We start from the raw sequence: 19,576 nt of genomic DNA on the forward strand, positions 1-19,576 counted from the left end.
GCAGTATAAACAGGTTTGCACCACGATCATAAAGCTACTACAAACGGAGTAACAGAATGGAGAACAAAGATCAAAGCAGGATTGCCAGTCCGCATATAAATGTGCAAGCTTGTATATACAAAAAAACAAAATCGTAAACCATTAAGGAAAAGGGACATCTTCTGGTGAACTGCAAGATTGTCTGTTTCGAGTAATCTGTGGCTGAACTTCTGTGAATTTGTATTAGTGAGAGTAGATCTTCCGGTGCAAAATTGCATCCTAATATAGGCAGACTATGCAGCAAGGAACAATGATTAGACTTGCGAAGGACTAGAATGACCTATAAAAAGTAGTTCTTATAAATATCATCAATCATCGGAATATAACTATCAAAATATTAAAATTAGCTACCTTTATCTTTAATATTAATTCATCAAATTTGAAGAAATACTTATAATTTGTGAATTAGTTATATCACATGTAAATAATATATGATGTGGCAGTTTAGCAGTGGCGGAGAAATGCAGTCGAATAAATCCTGCTCATACGCTCATTCTAAAAATTACGGGCAAAACAGGAGGAGAAAATGTACGAAAGTACTGCAGGCATTATGTAAAAGTAGTTAAAAGAAAATATTATAACAAGTTAATACTAAACTTGTTTGTACTTTTATAGTGATCACTTAAGTCTATTGAATAGTAAACTAATAATAAACAGTGAGAATTTCGCGTCGTTATTGTCAGTAGCGTACCCAGGAATTTATTTCAGGGGGGGGGGGTCCAAACTAAATATGAGGGCACTTTATATTAAAATTAATAAAATTGCCCCTAAAATTAGGCTAAATTTACACAAAAGTCGAAATTTCGGAGGGTCCGGACCCCCAGGACATCCCCCTGCGTACGCCCCTGGTTATCGTAATCGTCCGTGTGCGTGTTGCGTCGGTGTATTGTAATATGGGCTAACAACTTCTATTCATATAATACAGGTTTGAATTGGAAATTAATGTTATAAAGTTCAATCTATAATCTAGTGAGATATAAAACATGTAAGTATTTGTGAACAGTAAAGAGGGCAGTAAAACAAAGTCACTAAGATAGTTCGAAAATATATATGTTAAACTAAATTTATTTTGTTTAATGAAGGTGTTTCTATTTATTTACATGGTTAGTTTTAAGCTATCTGCATGCTAAATTAGTAATGTTTATGCTTCAATGTGAATAACTGAATGAAAATCGTACCGGAAATTCCTACAATCATTCACATGGTGTTTTCCAGTCTGTTCGCGCCCTATTGAAGGAACTGATCACTAAGTAGTTCATTGTTTTGTTTCGAATCCCAATGTGGAAATATAGCACACCGAAATGAATCCGAAGCACAACGATTATGAATAATGGCATCCCGAACAGGAATATAAGAGAATCGAACCCCGACCGGTCACAAAAATGGCTTCCCGAACAAGGATGTACAAGAATCGAACCCTAAACGGTTACACGCATCTAAGAAAAATAAAAATAAATTTCATCTGGGTGATTTTTTAGCCATGTTTCTTTTTAGGGGTTAAATTTGTTTTGAGCTGATGGAAAAGTACTAAAAGCATGTTACTATTTAAGATATGAAGATAGACTTTAAACTAAATTTTTAAACTACATGTATTTTTAAAACTGCCATTAAGAACATTCGATATTGAAATAGGTAGAAATTATATTTGTCACCTCGTTTAACCCATAAGAATTCATTCATTCTTTATTCATCCATGTCGTACATTATTGGTCAGAGACCAGTACATAGGACTTGTCAAATAATAAGAAGGCATTTCAATATAATTGATACTACATTATTTTACAAACTATCATCCAAGTATTCATTAATATGATAATACATCTTGTTACACAAAAAATTAAATAGTTCATTTTTGAAGTTGCGTATGTTTTTGATATCCTTTAAATAACTTGGGAGCTTATTAAACAACTTAGCGGACATAGGAAGAACACTTCTTTTGGTGCACGCATAGTTTTGGTATGCTGTGAATATGTTGTTCTTTTGTCGTGTGTTGTATGAATGTACATCGTCAACATGAAGAAAGCTACTTTCATTTCTCTTTACATATATGATACTTTTGTATATGTACAGACAAGGCACAGTTAAAATTTTATTTGACTGAAAGATCCTTTTGCATGTGGACCTTGGTGATAGATTAAAAATAGATCTTATTGCCTTTTTCTGTAGACGAAAAGTAGTAACACTGGAATAGGAGGCTCCCCAGAAAATTATTCCGTAATTTAACAAGGATTGAAACTTACCATAGTACAATAACAGCAAAGTTTCTTTCGACACTGAACCACGTAGTCTATAAATGACAAAACAGATACAGCTTAATTTGCTGTTTAGCTCAGTAATATGTGCATCCCATGTAAGCCTATTGCTTATTGTTACACCTAAAAATTTAGTGGATTTTGAATAGTTTACATCAGTTGAATTTATCACAATGGGAGGTACTGTTCGAGGTGTACATGAGTAATGAAAATTTAGTGCTTTTGTTTTCTTTGCATTTATCAGCAGTTGATTCTGAGATGTCCATTTTATCAAACGCTCCACAGTTTGTTTTAATTTACTTTCTAGTTCAACTGTATTGTCCGCTGTTACAAGGACATTTACATCGTCAGCATATAGTACAATATGTTGGGGATACATATATTGAACAAGATCATTTATGTAAAATAAAAAAAGAATTGGCCCAAGAATTGAGCCTTGAGGAACACCAGCAGAGATAGTAGCAGTTTTGGATGAAAATGTGACTTGCTTATTGTTAATTATTTTTTGTATTTTTACTACTTGTTTTCTGTTTGTCAGGTACGAGCGAAACCATTCATGTACTACACCCCTAATACCATATTTCTGGAGTTTTGCCAGTAGAAGTGAATGTTGAACACTGTCGAATGCCTTGGAGAAATCAACAAATAAACCTACTGCATATTTTCCCTTATCAAGTACTATAGAAACCTCTTTAATAAAGTTAAACAACGCTGTATCAATTGATTTGTTTTTTTGGAAACCATGTTGAGAAGATGAGATTAGGTTATGGCAGGATATAAAATTTCTCAAGCGCGATAACATTAGTGATTCAAAAATCTTCGAGAAAACAGACAAAATAGAAACAGGCCTATAGTTTTGAACATCATAAGTATTTCCTTTTTTGTGCAAAGGTATAACTTTTGCAGTCTTCAATCTGTCGGGGAAAATGCCTGATTCAAATGATACATTTACAAGAAAGCATAGTTGTTTCACTATTAAATGCGCACTCTTTTTTATAATTAGGGATGGAACTTCATCTATACCTGCAGAACGGGTACTAGAAAGCCTTTTGATACAGTCCAACAATTCTTCTTCAGTTACCGGAGTTACATACATACTATGTTTGTTGCATGCAATATTTGGCTCTACAGCGAGATCCGACTTTCCAGGTGGTAAATTCGTATCAAGAAAATACTGATTAAAGACTTCAGTAATGGCAGCAGGATCAGCGAAAGAATTGTTTCTATAATTAACTTGTGATATTTCGCGCATTGGAACAGTCTTTGATGAATTGTTTATTACGTTTCACGCACCTTTCATTTTGTTTTTATATCCGTGTATTATAGTGTCATTGTGGATTCTTTTGGCTGTTCGAATAACATTCTGATATATTCTTTTGTATGTTTTTATATGGGAAATAACTTTATCTGGTAAATTAACACAGGTTTTCTTAAGTTTATGATAATATACAAGCTTTTGCTTTGAAATTTTTATTCCTTGCGTGACCCACTTGGAGAATTTCCATCAGACTCACAATTAAGGTAGAAATATCACTTTCCTGAAATTTCTCGTCCTTATAACACGTAAAGACGAAGAAGTTAGCGGAATAAACTTAGGTAGTTTAGTCACCGGAATTTTCGTCACGGTAATTTCATCACCGGTAATTTGTCACCAAAATATTAGCGGAAGTTTTGACATAGTAATTTCGTCACCTGTAATTTTGTTACCAAAATATTTGAATGTAGGAAATTTTGTCATGGTCATTTTTCCACCTTTGTTGAAGTAAGTAGAGACAAAGAAAACGACCAATACAGCTAATCTTATCATAATCAAACTTGAAAAATAATTCAGTTGGTGTTCGACTCTGGAAAATCGAAGTTTCGGATACTCGACGCAAGAACAAACAATAATAAAAGAACATAATGTCAGCTTCAGCAAATGTTAAAAGCACAGGCAAAATGGGCCGCTAATGGATTTATATATCACTATTTAAAATATTAAGTTTTCAGAATTTCAGAACAGATAATAGAAAAAATATAACTTGTTATAATGCAATAAGTGTTTTACATGTTGAATTTCTACTATTCATAACATGATAGGAAACAACAAGCATTTTTTTTCAAACATTTAGTTCCAGTGTTACACGTTGCGGACAAAAACTGGAGCCGTTTCTACAAAATCTGAAACACTCTTCTAGTTTTTCTTTTTTGGTGGCTGACCCACAGCATCCTGAGGTAGCGCAGTTGAAACCGCTGCGTCAACTTGTTGAATTAAATACTATCAAACTAATCCAGAATTTCCAGCTCTTTCTCCGAAGCCTCTGGAATTCCTGATGCACATCTTCTACGGGAAGAAATGCGAATCCACTCATTTTCTCGCATAATAGACGAAAATTTTCATTGTTCTTGTACCGTTCTGTGAATCCAATCTCTTGGACCTTCCTCCACGTTTGGTGAGTAAGGTGAAAAAAAGCAATGCTGTACACGAGTTGAGTTTCCGAAACTTTCCTTTAAAGTCTGCATTTCCTCTATCTCGAAATCCATAACCATAGTTACAGGGTAGGGGTATTAACTAAATTCACTGCACTGATGCACCACCGCACAAAACAGTTCTTCATATGAATGTTGTGTCTCGCTCTGCATTAGGGCATACACCTAGTAAAGGAAGTCTCACTTCAAATAACATATAGGGCCTACGTTTTTTTTAGGAGCCATTGAAGAATATTCAGTCCACCATCCATTTTACACTTCTCAATACCTCCATAAGGCTATATTTAAAGGAAATTGTTAGAAATTGTATTGTATTGTATTGTATTGTATTTATTTCGTCCTTTTTTCATACATTTAGCACTGTAATACAATGCATATGAAGCGGACACGTCATTTATATATGAATACAAAAGTAAAAGAAACAATAATAGTGAAAATTACATACACTAGGTTAGTAATTGAGCCTTACTTCTTACATCTTATTACACTATACATTTTACATGACATCATTGTTAAAAATAAACTTAGATATTATTACTTGCAGTGTATTTAGAAACCCTCCAACAAATATGTAATGCTAAAAGCAAGTAATGACATTGATTTACTGTACATCCTGTAACGTTTCTATTTACTTAGCAGTTCATGTATTCCTCTACCGAGTAAAAGCAATGTTGTAATAAATATTTCTGGAGTTCTTTTTTAAATTTAGCAACAGAGTCCTGAGTTTTTATTTCTTTCGGAAGTTTATTGTAAAGCATGATACCCGCGTATTTACATCCTTTTTCATATAATACTGTTCTGTGTTCTACAATAGAAAAGTTTTCTTTGTTTCTTGTGTCATGATCATGTTGCTGTTCTACTCGCGTAAGGATACCTTGTAGGTGTTTCTTTACAAATATCAATAGATTTAAAATATACAAACAGGGTACTGGAAGTATACGAAGTTTTTTAAATATTGGTTTGCAATGATCTTTTGGTTTAGCAGTTGCCATCAATCTTATTATTCGTTTCTGTATCGTAAAGATTACTTTGGCCTTGTGTGTATTTCCCCAAAATATAATACCATATGTTAAATTCGATTGGAATAATCCAAAGTAAATAGTTTTTAAAGTAGACTCTCTTAAAACATTTTTAAGAACTTTAATTGCGAAATATATTTGGTTTAATTTTTTACTAAGCTTAGTTATTTGCACATCCCAAGAAAGATTTTTATCTATCCAAATTCCTAAGAACTTAGTTGAGTTTACATATTCTATTTCATTATTTTGAATTATAATGTTCCTAGGCTGTGCATGTTTGTTGCGCATGTGATGAAAATTGATTGCTTGTGTCTTTTCAATATTTAATTTAAGCTTATTTTCTTTAACCCAGTGAGAGATCTTACAAAGGATTTCGTTTGCACTACCTTCAACAACCTCATTTGTTTTACCTTTTACTATAATATTAGCGTCATCTGCATAAAGGGATGCTTCTGCTGGAGCAATATTACTTGGTAGGTCGTTAATATATATCAAAAATAATAGCGGCCCTAATACGGATCCTTGTGGTACTCCACATGTTATTTCTTGTTTCTCTGATATGTAGTGTGTAGCTTGGTTTGTATCCCTGTTATTGTATGTAATTTCTACTACTTGCTGCCGATTTTTCAGATACGATTGAAACCATTTGGATGCAATGCCTCTTATTCCGTAATCTTGTAGCTTTGAGAGAAGATTTCTATGTGACACTAAGTCAAATGCTTTCGAAAGATCCAGAAAAACACCTATACATTTCTCCTTACTATCTAAACTTTTATGTACACTTTCCACGAAGTTATATATTGCGGTTTCCGTTGATTTCCCTTGAAGGAAGCCATGTTGCTCGTGTGTTATTAGATCATGTTTAAGTAAAAAGGATGCTAGCCGGACACTCATTGTGGTTTCTAAGATTTTTGAGAAAATTGAGAGAAGCGAAATAGGCCTATAATTTTCAAGCGCTGATTTGTCGCCTTTTTTATATATTGGTTTTACTTTTGCAATTTTTAATATACTAGGGAATTCTCCACTTGAAAACGACAGATTTATGAGGAAACACAGAGGGTCAGCAATATATTTAATGCTTTTCTTTACAATACTTGGCGGTATGCCGTCTACGCCAGCTGACCATTTACTTTTCATTTTCTTTACCACCTTTATTATTTCTGCATTAGTAGCTGGATGTAGATACATTGTATTGTTGCAAATTTTTGAGAATATTTTCGAAGTGGACAATGCTGGATCATTATTGTACGTATGTGATAAGTTGGTGTAATAGTTATTAAATACGTCAGCAATTATACGAGGGTCATTTATTATGTTGCCATTTTTAATTACCTCTAAATTACCGTCATCATTACGAGTGTTTAAACTTAACTCCCTCTTCACTAGTTTCCACAACGCCTTCGACTTATTATCTGATTTTTTAATGATTGTGTCATTGTGTAATTTTTTTGCTGCTTTCAGAACCCGTTTGTATATGTTCTTGTATCTTTTGTAATATGTCTCTGTATGTGGTGATAGATTTCCGTGTGTTTTAGCTTTGTTAAGAAGTCTCATTTTTTTGCTTGCTATTCTGATCCCTTGTGTTACCCAGGGTTTTGATTGTTTTGTTGAAGTTACACATTTTACAACAGGGAATGCTAGATCGAAATAGAATCTTATAGTGTCAATGAAATAACTGAAAGCTTCATTAACCTGATTATGTATATAAAGCTCGTTCCAATTTTCTTCCCTGAGAAGGTGATTAAAATATTGTATATTTTCGTCATTAAATTTTCTTTTGTACGTTACACTACTTGCTTTTGCATTACAAAAATTTTTATTAGGAGTTACATGTATGTCGAGTACTTGGGCAAGGTGGTCTGAAAAACCACTGTTGAAGACGTCTACTGTGTTGTAGTTTGCTCACTATGAACTGGTCAATTGCACTTTTCAAGTATTTTGTAATTCGTGTGGGAACTTTAACAATTGCGTCCATATTAAATGAATCTAGAAGAAGTTCTACCTCGTGTTTTATATGCTGTAAAATGTCTATGTTGATATCGCCAACAATTACGACGGTCTTCTTGATTTTCATAAAATAATTTAGTATCGTATCCATCCTATTTATAAAAATTTCTATATCACTGTCAGGAGTTCTATATACACATACAATTACAAGGTTATAATCTACTATTTCTAATGCACAACTTTCAAAGTGTTTTTCTACATTTAAATACTTAAACCTAATGCATTCTTTCGTTTTTAGACCCCTCTTTGCATATATACAGGCTCCCCCTCTATCTCTATTACTTCTGTAGTATCCTGCTCTTAGCTGAAATTCAGGAATGCTTAGGTATTCTAAGCAGCCTGATTGTAACCAGTGTTCTGTTATACATATTAAATTTACTCCCAACAATTTGTCCAAAAGTAGTTCTTCCAACATGCTTTTTTTATATAACGAAAACCCTTGTACATTTTGATGGAAAATAACTATATTGTTTCTATTGTGTTTGTAACTTAAGTTGTCAGACTGTATACTTTGATAACATGTCTGCACTTTAACAGCATTACTCTCAATATACCTTAGTTTTAATTTATTGTCAATTAGACGTTTATCAGAACTCCAATTATCTTTATGGATGTATTTATGTTTGGTTGATGATCCTACCATAAAAAATAATCCGGACGGTGTGTTGGAGGCTTTCTTTCTCTTTTTGATTTCCTATATACATTGTCCTGATATGACGTAATTTCTTGAGGAGAGACAATGCCATTTGAAACATGCATATTTTCAATATTCGATTCTACCCTGATACCGTCTTCATTAGATGGTATGAAACAATTTTCTTGACATGGAATTTTACTACTTTTGCAATTTATGTCAAAGTTTTCGCGTACTGTACCCTTTGTATCAATAATTATGGGTGTTTTATTTACACTAATTTTTGTTGAAAGCTCTCCCATCATTACGCTAAGTTTCTCGCATATTTCTTTTTTACCTGTATTGCTTAAGTGCATACCATGTCTTGTGAATAATCTACGAGGAAAATCCTCAACAGTTAGGTGGTGCACATGACTATAACGTTTTCTTAATGTATTAATTTTCTTATTGAAGTTTTTTACCGCTTGGTTTACACAAGAAGAGCTAATAAGATCATGGCGATGTGGAGCACCTACAACTATCACATTTGTATGAGCTAGATTTGGTAATAAAGAGCACAGATTTCTTATACCCACATCAGCTTCATTTCTAGCAATATCGTTGGTCCCTCCGATAATAACAAGTACATCGTTCTTGGTTAGATTATTACTATTTAAAGCCACTGGCTCAACTACGTTACCTATTCTTGCTCCCGGTTTAACTAAACTAGTAATTTGTTTATCTACCAATTTGAAGTTTAAAATACCGGCCAATCCCTTTGCATGGCTGTCACCATATATCACTACTTTCCGCTTGTTTATTTCTGTTGAACTTACTTTCGACTTCCCCCTCAAATTATTACTACCATATTTTACACTTGCATTTCTTGTCCTTACTTCACTACTTGCTGTCAAACTATGCAACTTTGCACTCTCAGTTTTGCCACTGCTTCCATCATGAACGTTTGTGTGATAACTACTATTTGTAGTCCTTTTATTTAGTTTCTTACACCTGCTTGTAGCATCTAAGTTTCCATTTACAGTGACATTACCTGAACTTTTGTGTACATTGCTTATACAATTTTCACTAACTGCACTTTTACTATTCACATCTGCTAGATCGGATAGAACTGTGAACCTGTTTTGTGTGGGTATTTCCTGTAATACACCATGCTGACTGATATTGTTGTTACTGTGTTTCTGAAAATGTATTTTCTTGTTACTAATTGGAAGATCACTCTTTGATGTTTCTTTATGCTTGTAACAGGTTCGTTTGCTGCAATTTGTAGGTTGTTGTGCACTTATTTTGTTATTGTGCACTATTACCTCACTATAAAGCGGTGAACCATTTCTTGCACTAATTACCGGTAATCCATGTTGTTGCTTTTGTCTAGGAATATCTTCACATTTTTCACCTGTTAACACTGAAATAATCTCACGCAGCGAATGTATTTCTTCAATTAGTTCAGTTATTAGTTTACTCTGCGAAGATTTCTCCCAGCACGTTTGGTCGTCATTTGTTTTCACCTCACTGATACGAGTTTTGCAGTAACTACACTTTGCTAATGTAATGTTATTAATTTCGGGTATACTATTACTGTATTTACAGTTTCTACTTAGAGAACTGTTTCTTGACTCACCATGAGATATTTTACCATTACTAACTTGTTGAATTTCTACCAAATTTTTGTTGTTTTGAGGACCGTCTGTTACACCCACCACTGCAAGCGCCGCCATTCTTTTCCCCTGTCTATTTACAGTATATTTTTTTCTTCCTTTATATAAATTTGTTTTCTTTACATATATATCCAATAACAATTTGTCAATGTTTAATCAAAGTTGAAATATAATAGCTCCTAAAAAGAAAGATCACTCTTTTCACATGACTCAGTTAATGTAGATGAAGGTCCAAAAGTTTGGGCTCAGAGAACGGTAAAAGAATGATGCAAATTTCCGTCTAGTTTGCGGGAAAATGAACGGATTGGCATATCTTCCCATATTTGTTTGCAATTTTCTGTTCTGAAATTTTTATATTGGCGAAGCTCAATATTAGTAAATAGTTATAAACCCAATAGTTCCCCACGTTGCCTTTGCTTTTAACATTTGCCGAAGATGGCACTATTTTCTAGTACTGGTGCTCGCTCCTGCGTCGAGTACCCGGAACTTAAATTTTGCAGAGTTCAACACCAACCGAATTCTTTTCCAAGTTAGATTAAAATAACGTAAGCTGTTTAGGTCATTTACTCTGTCTCTACTTAGTTCAAGAAAGATGAAAAAATAACCATGACAAAATTGCCTATTTGATAATATTTCTGACAGAATCACTAAAAACTTTTATCTCTTGTCTCAAATACGATATACAAAATATGTGACCATTTATTTAATAATAATAATAATAATAATAATATTTTATATTTCGATTTCCTTCCGTTGAAGATTAAAGAAAGCAATTTCAAAAACTTTTTCAATTTATTCACTGTACTTGTATTTTGTTCTAAAGACACTGGTGATGAAATTATCATGACAAAATTTTCGGTGACGAAATTACCTATATGGTAATATTTTGGTGACAAAATTACCGGTGACGCAATTACCGTGACGAACTTTCCGGTGACGAAATTACCGCCGCCCTAGCGGAATACCGTGGAGCAAAGAAGTCTAACAGCTGCAGCAAGTGACCTGCCAATAATATCAAAATTAAGTATGACTACACACTATATCTCAAGTTCATCCGTAACCAGTGGCTTCCAAACGGTTCAAACTGACCAACAATTTTAATGTTTCGTACAACTGTGGTAAGTGTGGCCTGCATAAAATTGTATTCACGTGGTATGGACGATGTAGCTAAGCATCCGTACTTCTTATCCACAAATATACTAAGCAAAATTAGACATACACAATAATCAGTGTGCTAATCCTGCAAGATAAAGGGTACATGTCCTCGTAATCTTGGAACTGGGGGGACTATCCCCCCAATTGTTTGATTTGAAAATTTTGTTTTTGGGTGAAATGATGATTTCTCTCCGACTGCCGTTTCATCTACATTGCCTGATATATAATATACAACAGGTTAACCTCAGAAATGAGATTCATTTAACTCAATATGAGTCTCTTCTTTCCCCACCGCCAGTTTAAGCGTCAAATGTGCCAGCCTCCCAATTTTGAAGACAACTCTGCTTCTCTGATCTTCCACAGCATTGTTTTTCAACTTAATAAATATTTGGAACATCGCTTTAAAAAAATGGACGGTATTATCTGTTTCCCCCAATGTGGAAGACAGATTTGCGCCGCTGACGGTAATGAGAATCATCGAGTAATTATATCTCTAAATAAATATAAAATTCAAGAAATTAGTAATACCAATAATAACAGGTGTAATGTCAGTTTAATCCATAAAGGAATACAGAGTAATTTTTAAGAAATAGGTATATACTTATGCAGGTGCTGAAGATATAAGCGAAATATTAACTAAGAAGAAATTATCGGTACAGCTTTACTATAAAACTTATACTATGGATCCGTATAATAAAACTGCACCGAATATATAAATCTATAAGTAATTATCAAGGTTTCTTTACCATCCATTCTACAGTCGTGTACATTAATAAATGGAGGCTGGTCATTATTTCTTAAGGCTCCAACCTCAATTTATTAATGTTCGTGACTGTACATTACGGAGGAATGCACTATTTGTAGGACAGTATTTAAGCAGGCACTTCGCTAGATTTGTAATATCTCCCGAATCATTTCGAGAACTCCAGTTTGGCAGTTTACTAACGTGTGTATTATCATCATGAATTACTAACCTTGTTACTAAGAAAAAATGAGCAGAATGTGTAATTATCCACGAATCCTCTTACGTAGGTAGTATCCAGCAAAATAGCCCCCCAAAAAATGGAGGAAACGAAAAAAAATGAAATCTTTGAGTTTTACGTCCCACGCTTACACCGGTCAGGCCAAAGGAGACGGATGGAGGAAAGGAGTCGCCTTTTTCTCAACAAAACACTTCTCAAGGTTGCAGAAATTTCTTAAGTTGGCAGTGACACACAAATTGTGGAAAACTGCACTTCAATATATTTATTCACCTAACCAGAAACGATCGGTGTTTAGAGCCAGAGGCAGATTGGAAGTACAAGGGCCCAATCGGAGAACGATGTTTAAGGACCTTGATGAACACCGAGTTGGTCTGGAGTTTGGACTGAAGTTCATGTGGAGAATGTCTATCTTCAGAAACAGCATCGACAACAAAGATCAAGCAAGGTTGCCAGTCTACAGCTAAACAGAAATAAATTTTATTCGGGTGAACTTTAAAGCATGTTTCCTTTTAGGGACTAAATCTGTTTCGCGCTGCTCGAAAAGTACTAAGAGCATGTTACTATGTAAGATATGAAGATAGACTTTAAACTAAATTTTTAAACTGCCGTGTATTTTTAAAACTGCCATTAAGAACATTCGATATTGAAATAGGTAGAAATTATATTTGTCACCTCATTTAACCCATAGGAATACGAACATAATCAATGGAGAATTTCCATCAGACTCAAAATTAAGGTACAAATGTCACTTTCCTGAAACTTCTCGTCCTTATAGCACGTAAAGACGAAGAAGTTAGCGGAATACCGTAGATCAAGGAAGCCTAACAGTTGCAGCAAATGACCTGCCAATAATGTCAAAATTAAGTATGACTACACACTATATCTCAACTTCATCCGCAACCAGTGGCTTCCAAACGGTTCAAACTGACCAGCAATTGTAATGTTTCGTACAACTGTGGTAAGTGTGGCCTGCATAAAACTGTATTCACGTGGTATGGAAGATGTAGCTAAACATCCGTACTTGGTATCCACATATATACTAAGCAAAATTAGACATACACAGTAATCAGTGTGCTAATCCTGCAAGATAAAGGGTACATGTCCTCGTAATCTTGGACTGGGGGGGGGGACTATCACCCCAATAGTTTGATTTGAAATTTGTGTTTTGGGGAAAATTATGATTTCTCTCCGACTGCCGCTTCATCTACATTGCCTGATATATAATATACAACAGGTTAATCTCAGCAATCAGATTCACTTAAAGTAATTTGAGTTTCCCCCCCTCCTCAGTTTAAGCGTCAAATGTGCCAGCCTCCCAATTTTGAAGACAACTCTGCTTCTCTGATCCTTCACAGCATTGTTTTTCAACTTAATAAATATTTTGAACATCACTTTAAAAAAAATGGACGGTATTATCTTTTTCCCCCAATGTGGAAGACAGATTTGCGCCGTTGATGGTAATGAGAATGATCGAATAATTATATTTCTAAATGAATATAAATTTCAAAGCAATTAGTAATACCAATAATAACAGGTGTAATGTCAGTTTAATCCATAAAGGAATACAGAGTAATTTTTAAGAAATAGGTTTATACTTATGTAGGTGATGAAGATATTTACGAAATAACATAAGAAGAAATTATAGGTACAGTTTTACTATGAAACTTATACTATGGATCCGTATAATAAAATGCACCGAAAATATAAATCTATCTCATTATCAAGGTCTCATTACCATCAATTGTACTGTACATTACGGAGGAACGCACTATTTGTAGGACAGTATTTAAGCAGGCACTTCGCTAGATTTGTAATATCTCCCGAATCATTCCGAAATCTCCAGTTTGGCAGTTTACTAACGTGTGTATTATCATCATGAATTACTAACCTGGTTACTAAGAAAAAATGAGCAGACTGATATAATTATACACAAATCCGCTTACGTAGGTACTATCCAGCGAAATAACCCCCCAAAACATGGAGGAAAGGAGTCGCCTTTTTTTCTCAGCAAAACACTTCTCAAGGTTGGACAAATTTCTTAAGTAGCCAGTGACACACAGATTGCTGAAAACTGTACTTCAATATATTTATTCACATAACCACAAACGATCGGTATTTAGAGCCAGAGGCGGACTTCAAGTACAAGGGCCCAAACGGAGAACGATGTTTAAGGGCTTTGATAAATACCGAGTTGGTCTGGAGTTGATCGGGAGTATGCGTATCTTCAGAAACAACATCGAAAACAAAGGTCAAAGCAGGATTGCCAGTCTGCAGCTAAAAAATAAAAATAAATTTTATCCGGGTGAATTTTAAAGCATGTTTCCTTTTAGGGGTTAAATTTCTTTCTAGCTGCTGGGAAAGTACTAAAACCAGGTTACTCTGTTAGATATAAACTTTTCAGTGAATTGTTGAAATACATGTATTTTTGAAACTGCCATGAAAAAGATTCAATATTGATATAGGTAGGAATTATATTGAGGTACTAATTTAACCCATAGTAATACGAACATAACCAATGGAGAATTCCCACCAGACTCACAATTAAAGTACAAATATTAGTTTTCTCAAATTCGTCGTCTTCATGGCATATTCACGTACGTGAAGACGAAGAAGTAACTGGAATACCGTAGAGATGGAGTTTTGTCAGTTGCAGAAAGTGACCTGCCATTAATGTCAGAAAACCTATGCCTACGCAGTATACCTCAAGTTCAATTTTAGGCAGTACCCTTAAGGTGATCTGGTACACCTAATAACCTTGAAACTTGGCCCATTTAAAAAGCATAGAAAAGGTTTTCACTATTTTCTTCATTATTAAACTTACAAACATCAAAATTTGAACAAACCTAGAGGAGAAACAAACCTAGGCATTACCAGTTTTAGATTTTAAAAAAGCACACAGTAAGAAAACTTCTATCTTTAACTTTGAAAACATGGCAACAGTAAAAACTTAACTCCCTGCGACGGTATAGTTTTTCCTTTCCGCCCGAGTCGAGCGGCAAGTTTAGTTCTCTGCACCGAAGGGATCTTAGCAGATGTCTGCAAACTTTTCTAACCAATAAATTCAGGGTTGACAGTACACCAAAAAAATTTTTACATAAAAATAAATACAATCATGGGCGGTGCCTAGATGGCTATCTTCATAGACAGAGAACATATCTATCAAATACATGAGTAACAAAGTGCGCTCGATAGTACATCAAGTAGAAAAAGTCATAGAATCCTAATCATAATTTACATATATTTAGTAACATCTCCTCGTGAATCTCACTCTATATCTCCGGTGACCACCCTCCCATTTAAAAAATACATGCCTTACTTGAAAGACACAGCAAATATCTACCACATATATGAGTATGAAAGTGCGCTCGATAGCGCATCAAGTAGAAAAAGTCATAGAATCCTAATCATAATTTACATATATTTAGTAACATTTCTTGGTGAATCTCACTCTATATCTCCAATGACCCCCTCCCATTTAAGAACTGTATGCTATATTTGAAAGACATAGCACGTATCTACCACATATTTGAGCACCAAAGTACGCTCGATAGTGCATCAGGTAGAAAAAGTCACAGAATCCTAAGCATAATTTACATACATTTATTAACATTTCTTCGTGAATCTCATTCTATATCTCCGGTGACCCCCCTCCCATTTAAGAACTGCATGCCTTGTTTGAAAGACATAGCACGTATGTACCACATATACGAGCACCAAAGTGCGCTCGATAGTGCATCAGGTACAAAAAGTCACAGAATCCTAATCATAATTTACATACATATATTAACATTTCTTCGTGAATCTCATTCTATATCTCCGGTGACCCCTCTCCCATTTAAGAACTGCATGCCTTATTTGAAAGACATGGCACGTATCTGCCACATATATGAGTACCAAAGTGCGCTCGATAGCGCATCAGGTAGAAAAAGTCATAGAATCCTAATCATAATTTACATATATTTAGTAACATTTCTTCGTGAATCTCATTCTATATCTCCGGTGACACCCCCCCCCCCATTTAAGAACTGCATGCCTTATTTAAAAGACATCGCACGTATCTGCCACATATATGAGTACCAAAGTGCGCTCGATAGCGCATCAGGTAGAAAAAGTCATAGAATCCTAATCATAATTTACATATATTTAGTAACATCTCCTCGTGAATCTCACTCTATATTTCCGGTGACCCCCCTCCCATTTAAAAAATACATGCCTTACTTGAAAGACACAGCAAATATCTACCACATATATATGAGTATGAAAGTGCGCTCGATAGCGCATCAAGTAGAAAAAGTCATAGAATCCTAATCATAATTTACATATATTTAGTAAAATTTCTTCGTGAATCTCACTCTACATCTCCGGTGACCCCCCTCCCATTTAAGAACTACATGCCTTATTTGAAAGACAGAGCAAGTATCTACCACATATTTGAGCACCAAAGTGCGCTCGATAGTGCATCAGGTACAAAAAGTCATAGAATTCTAATCATAATTTACACATATTTAGTAACATTTCTTCGTGAATCTCACTTTATATATTCGGTGACCCCACTTCATATTAAGAACTGGATGACTTATTTGAAATAGAAGGCACATATCTACCACATATATGAGTATCAAAGTGCGCTCGATAGTGCATCAGGTAGAAAAAGTCATAGAATCCTAATCATAATTTACATGTATTTAGTAACATTAATTTGTGAATCTCACTCTATATCTCCAGTGACCCCCCTCCATTTTAAGAACTACATGCCTTATTTGAAAGACATAGCACGTATCTACCACATATATGAGCACCAAAGTGCGCTCGATAGTGCATCAGGTAGAAAAAGTCACAGAATCCTAATCATAATTTACATACATTTATTAAAATTTCTTCGTGAATCTCATTCTATATCTCCGGTGACCCCCTCCCATTTAAGAACTGCATGCCTTATTTGAAAGACATAACACGTATCTACCACATATATGAGCACCAAAGTGCGTTCGATAGTGCATCAGGTACAAAAAGTCACAGAATCCTAATCATAATTTACATACATTTATTAACATTTCTTCGTGAATCTCATTCTATATCTCCGGTGACCCCCCTTTCATTTAAGAACTGCAGGCCTTATTTGAAAGACATAGCACGTATCTACCACATATATGAGTATAGAAGTGCGCTCGATAGTGCATCAGGTAGAAAAAGTCATAGAATCCTAATCATAATTTACATATACTTAGTAACATCTCCTCGTGAATCTCACTCTATATTTCCGGTGACCCCAATCCCATTTAAAAAATACATGCCTTATTTGAAAGACACAGCAAATATCTACCACATATATGAGTACAAAAGTGCGCTCGATAGCGCATCAAGTAGAAAAAGTCATAGAACCCTAATCATGATTTACATATATTTAGTAAAATTTCTTCGTGAATCTCACTCTATATCTCCGGTGACCCCCCCATTTAAGAACTACATGCCTTATTTAAAAGACAAAGCAAGTATCTACCACATATATGAGCACCAAAGTGCGCTCGACAGTGCATGAGGTAGAAAAAGTCATAGAATTCTAATCATAATTTACATGTATTTAGTAACATTTCTTCGTGAATCTCACCTTATATATTCGGTGACCCCACTTCATATTAAGAACTGGATGACTTATTTGAAATAGAAAGCACATATCTACCACATATATGAGTATCAAAGTGCGCTCGATAGTGCATCAGGTAGAAAAAGTCATAGAATCCTAATCATAATTTACATGTATTTAGTGACATTAATTTGTGAATCTCACTCTATATCACCAGCGACCCCCTCCCATTTAAGAACTACATGCCTTATTTGAAAGACATTGCACGTATCTACCACATATATGAGCACCAAAGTGCGCTCGATAGTGCATCAGGTACAAAAAGTCACAAAACCCTAATCATAATTTACATACATTTATTAAAATTTCTTCGTGAATCTCATTCTATATCTCCAGTGACCCCCCTCCCATTTAAGAACTGCATGCCTTATTTGAAAGACATAACACGTATCTACCACATATATGAGTACCAAAGTGCGCTCGATAGTGCATCAGGTAGAAAAAGTCATAGAATCCTAATCATAATTTACATATACTTAGTAACATCTCCTCCTGAATCTCACTCTATATTTCCGGTGACCCCCCTCCCATTTAAAAAATACATGCCTTATTTGAAAGACACAGCAAATATCTACCACATATATGAGTATAAAAGTGCGCTCGATAGCGCATCAAGTAGAAAAAGTCATAGAACCCTAATCATAATTTACATGTATTTAGTAAAATTTCTTCGTGAATCTCACTCTATATCTCCGGTAACCCCCCCCATTTAAGAACTACATGCTTTATTTGAAAGACAAAGCAAGTATCTACCACATATATGAGCACCAAAGTGCGCTCGATAGTGCATCAGGTAGAAAAAGTCATAGAATTCTAATCATAATTTACATATACTTAGTAACATTTCTTCGTGAATCTCACTTTATATATCCGGTGACCCCCCTTCATATTAAGAACTGGATGACTTATTTGAAATAGAAGGCACATATCTACCATATATATGAGTATCAAAGTGCGCTCGATAGTGCATCAGGTAGAAAAAGTCATAGAATCCGAATCATAATTTACATGTATTTAGTAACATTAATTTGTGAATCTCACTCTATATCTCCGGTGACCCCCTACCATTTAAGAACTGCATGCCTTATTTGAAAGACATAGCACGTATCTACCACATATATGAGCAACAAAGTGCGCTCGATAGTACACCAGGTAGCAAAAGTCATAGAATTCTAATCATAATTTACATATATTTATTAACATTTCTTCGTGAATCTCAAGCTATATCTCCAGTGACCCCCTCCCATTTAAGATCTACATGCCTTATTTGAAAGACATAGCACGTATCTACCACATATATGAGCACCAAAGTGTGCTCGATAGTGCATCAGGTAGAAAAAGTCACAGAATCCTAATCATAATTTACATACATTTATTAACATTTCTTCGTGAATATCATTCTATATCACCGGGGACCCCCCTCCCATTTATGAACTGCATGCCTTATTTGAAAGACATAGCACGTATGTACCACATATATGAGCACCAAAGTGCGCTCGATAGTGCATCTGGTAGAAAAAGTCACAGAATCCTAATCATAATTTACATACATTTATTATCATTTCCTCGTGAGTCTCATTCTATATCTCCGGTGACCCCCCTCCCATTTATGAACTGCATGCCTTATTTGAAAGACATAGCACGTATGTACCACATATATGAGCACCAAAGTGCGCTCGATAGTGCATCTGGTAGAAAAAGTCACAGAATCCTAATCAT

The 19,576-nt window shown here is 34.7% G+C and overlaps 1 protein-coding gene across 6 annotated transcripts in view; it reads right to left on the minus strand.

Annotated features, from left to right (window-relative positions):
* Positions 1 to 15,246, minus strand: part of LOC145675770 (uncharacterized) — a 37,208-nt gene extending 21,962 nt beyond the window's left edge. For 2 of the 6 annotated variants that reach the window (XM_081746449.1, XM_081746443.1), the window contains exon 1: positions 14,102 to 14,921. The gene's annotated coding sequence lies outside the window, so the exon portion shown is untranslated. Of the gene's footprint in view, positions 1 to 14,101; positions 14,922 to 15,056 lie in introns of those variants that run through there. The other 4 variants (XM_081746448.1, XM_081746444.1, XM_081746446.1 and 1 more) reach the window with 4 other exon arrangements.
* Positions 15,247 to 19,576: the final 4,330 nt, after the last annotated feature.

Source organism: Thermobia domestica, chromosome 18 (assembly GCF_964235325.1).
Source record: "Thermobia domestica chromosome 18, izTheDome1.hap1.1, whole genome shotgun sequence".
Lineage (NCBI taxonomy): Eukaryota > Metazoa > Arthropoda > Insecta > Zygentoma > Lepismatidae > Thermobia > Thermobia domestica.